Source organism: Adiantum capillus-veneris, chromosome 3 (assembly GCF_014529385.1).
Source record: "Adiantum capillus-veneris isolate H3 chromosome 3, ASM1452938v2, whole genome shotgun sequence".
NCBI lineage: Eukaryota > Viridiplantae > Streptophyta > Polypodiopsida > Polypodiales > Pteridaceae > Adiantum > Adiantum capillus-veneris.
In genome coordinates this window covers 7,962,760-7,966,351 of record NC_140933.1, presented here as the reverse complement: position 1 = coordinate 7,966,351, position 3,592 = coordinate 7,962,760, and the positions used below count along the sequence as shown (strand labels likewise).

At 46.1% G+C, this 3,592-nt stretch overlaps 1 pseudogene; it reads right to left on the bottom strand.

The window, feature by feature from the left end:
• Window positions 1-1,385: 1,385 nt before the first annotated feature.
• On the bottom strand, window positions 1,386-2,270 carry LOC147460473 (uncharacterized; annotated as a pseudogene).
• Window positions 2,271-3,592: the final 1,322 nt, after the last annotated feature.

The following is a 3,592-nucleotide window of genomic DNA, read 5'->3' as shown; positions in this document are numbered from 1 at the left end:
CGGTATGACTGTCTCATCAAGAGAGATAAAAGAAAAACACAAAACTCACTCTGACCCACCTACCTTGTAGGGGTCGTGATTGTATGAGTACAACTTAGCTTTGGAACTTTGCCTGTAAAATAAGTCCTAGATTGAGGTTCCTTTTAGTATTGTTGGGGTGTTGATAGCAACCAACCATTAGGTTCAACAATCCATCACTTAGTCTGTCCTTGACAGAGTTGCGAGTGTGATAGCAGAAGCGTAATCTATGAAGTGGTGGACTCCATGCCACTTGCTTAGCATGCCTTGCATGCAAAAGCGTAAGCCCTTGTCTAATATGACGGCCTCAAGCGTGAGATCCAAAACCAAAAGTGCCTTGCACAATCTGCATTGGTAGTGGTACATCATAATGGGATATCACCACACCTAAAATGGGAGCAAACTGCTGGTCATACCAGTTCCCCAAACTTGTGTGGAAACGCCCATGATTCTAGGTCAATGGGCAGTAACGCGGTACAAGGGAGAAGCCTTGATTCGTGTAAAATTGCCAAAGCACTTTGCTTTTCACAATGACAGTAATTGCCAAGGAAAGTGTAAACATGGAAAAAACAAGAAAAACTTAAACTTGGCTAACCTGGTTGTTGCTGTAACTAGTTGTCCCGAGATTTTGTAGGAGAAAAATTTCTCACAGATGGCTCATAGCCATATTGGCTGTCGGATAGATGGCTCATAGCCATATCTGATGTCTCATAGATGGTTGATAGCCATATTTGCTGTGCCGGTGGGAGTTGTCATGTACACAACTACGTCTTCTTATGCCAGATACATCCGTCGTGTACGGAATGAAATATCATGCAAACAGTTTGCCATTTTCTTCCCAAGTTTTATGCTCATAGCATATGCCAAACTTGGGGAGTGTCAATGCAAGAAGCCCGATTTGAAGCCTTGCTTCATAGAAATATGTTTGTGCTGACAGCCAACGGATGTGGCTGCAGATATCATAACAAAAAGAATCGACCTTGTCGAGCAATTTCACGTGAAATTAACCAGTATTGTGTGGCAAGCATCCTCTGTCAGTTTGTAGAAACAATGACAAGGAGTCAGCCATGGCGAGCAACTTGCTGCCCTCAACAAATCTAGTAATAGGCCATGCTTGTCTCCTTGAGATACTGAAAAATTGGTCCTTGGCCGTGCCTTTGAAGCAAAATGTAACCTATGACGAGCGTGCTCTATCAAGGTACTCAGGAGAAGCCATGCTTCATATAACTATGTCTGGCCTCATTGCCAACAAATGCTATCAGCGACGACAGATGTCATAGCAAAGAGAGTCGACCTTGTCGATCATGCACAAACAATTGACCGTGTCGAATTGTAATGTAATGGAAAAATAGTAGAACACGTGCAAATTATGCAGCTCGTACCTACTTGGCTCTATGAATGATAGCCGTGATCATCCATGCTAGTGCATACTAGAGTTATCAAACACATGCTCAATACTACTCTACTTCTTGCTGCCAAGGGCCTTGCCCAATGCGCAACCAATTTGGAATCTTGTGATAACTTCCATAGCGTTGCCGTAGAATCATTCAAGCCTTGCTTGATAAATTCTACCTATCTCTTGGGCGGCAAACATTGCACTAGTCAGAATTCACAAAACCAAACAAAGTGCAGATGATTGTAAAGAATGCAAAAAGTAATGCCGAAACATAAACAAAAATACCAGGAGCGTTAGAAGATGCACCTTGAAGCCTCGCCAAGATGCCAACCCACGACCTTGTCGTGCATGGTGTTGGATCTCTCCTGTGGGATCCATAAATTCTCGAGTCTGGTGTCCAAATCTGTACCAGACTTGGTACTGCTTGAATCTGGGAGTCGGCCGGATTCCTTTCAAAAACAATCGGCGTCCGCCGCTAGTGATGCCTTGCATGTGATTTCCAATCCATGTCGACGTTAGAAACCTTGCATCATGGAAAACTAAACGCCTTGCTTCCCGAGCACTACTCTTCATGCATGCCTTGGACTCCGCTCTCAATCCCGACATGTAGAGGTTTTGAGAGGTAGCTTGTAAATGTTCTGCACATGAGCTATGCAAAAAATTCAGAGCGAGCTTCTCCTTTTGCCGAGATCGTACCTTGAATCACATGTCCCTCTGGAGCCACGGCTCCTTTGCATGCCCAATCGGACCTTTGCATGCCTGATTGGACGTGGGGCCTTGCCCCTACCAAGGGGATGGGTGCCCAAAAATAGGGCGCCCACCCCTCTTGAGTATGAAAGAAAGCTTTAGAAGCCATGGCGTTAGCGTAGCAAACAGTGAGGAAGTCGATGATGCTTGCGCTGGCTTCTACCGGCTTTGAAGCGCTGCGGCCATGAAACATAAAACCTCTCAACGCCAAGGCGCAGTGTTTTGGTGCCATAGTCGCCCAAAAACGTGCATATTTTTCCTCCTTCCCCCATCCCATAAGCGGGGCTTCCCGCCATCGGCTCGTCTCGTCGGTTCTGCATAGAGCCTATTCCCGCGGCCATGGTGACCTTGCAAGCTTTTCTTCTCGCCGTCGGAGCTTGAGATAGGGGGAGAGAGAGAGAGAGAGAGAGAGAGAGAGAGAGAGAGAGAGAGAGAGAGAGAGAGAGAGAGAGAGAGAGAGAGAGAGAGAGAGAGAGAGAGAGAGAGAGAGAGAGAGAGAGAGAGAGAGAGAGAGAGAGAGAGAGAGAGAGACACCATGCATCCCTCCTCCATAGCTCCTTGCTTCGCCCTTCTCTCCACCTTGCTCTGATACCAGTGTAAGAACCCTAGGAGCTAGAGACCTGGATCCTCCACCCAACCGCCCATACTTATAGGCTCTTAGCCCTAGGATCCTCTGTCCACACTACTAGCTGGCCCGTGGCCGGGGTCCGTGACCCCCCTTTAGGGTAGGGCCCTGCCCGTAGGACCCGTGTCCTGACATTTTAAGGTTTTGATTTTGGTAAATGTTTGAACTCGACTCGCCTGATAGGTCTTCGCTTGTATCTTCTTCACTCTCATATAAATTACCATAGATGGTCGTACTAGGCCTTGAGTGTTTAGTTTCTATACTTGTTTCACTCACTGTTTCCTCAGGTTCTAAATCCATTTCTCCCTGAGATTCCGTTTCTGATGTGTATTGGCCTGAAGCCTTTGAGGAATCATCAGTTTCACTCTCAGGTAGGTGTCCCTCTTTCTTATCATCGGATTTTACATACGTTACACCTAACATGTTTACTGGTGCAATGTGTGGTATCTCTTCCCCATCTGGTATTACCCAGGTTGTTCCTCTAGATCCCCATGTATCTATAGTTGCCGCTAGGTGTACCCAATCGACATTGTCTGACTCAGCCATTCCGGGTAGGATATCCATATAAGGAGAGTTGTCCCCAATATCCGTGTCTTCGTTACACGTGTAACAATACTGTAATGGACCTGAGTGAATTGTTGTGTCTGATCGATTATCAATGATGAATTTATTTCCTAGAGGATGCGTTCGACCACTTAAAAGATCAACTCGAATGACAGAGTCTTGGAACTGTAAGTAGACGTGGTTTTTGGACCAGTCATGCACCATTTTTGCTTCCCTCATGAATGGACGCCCTAAGATCATCT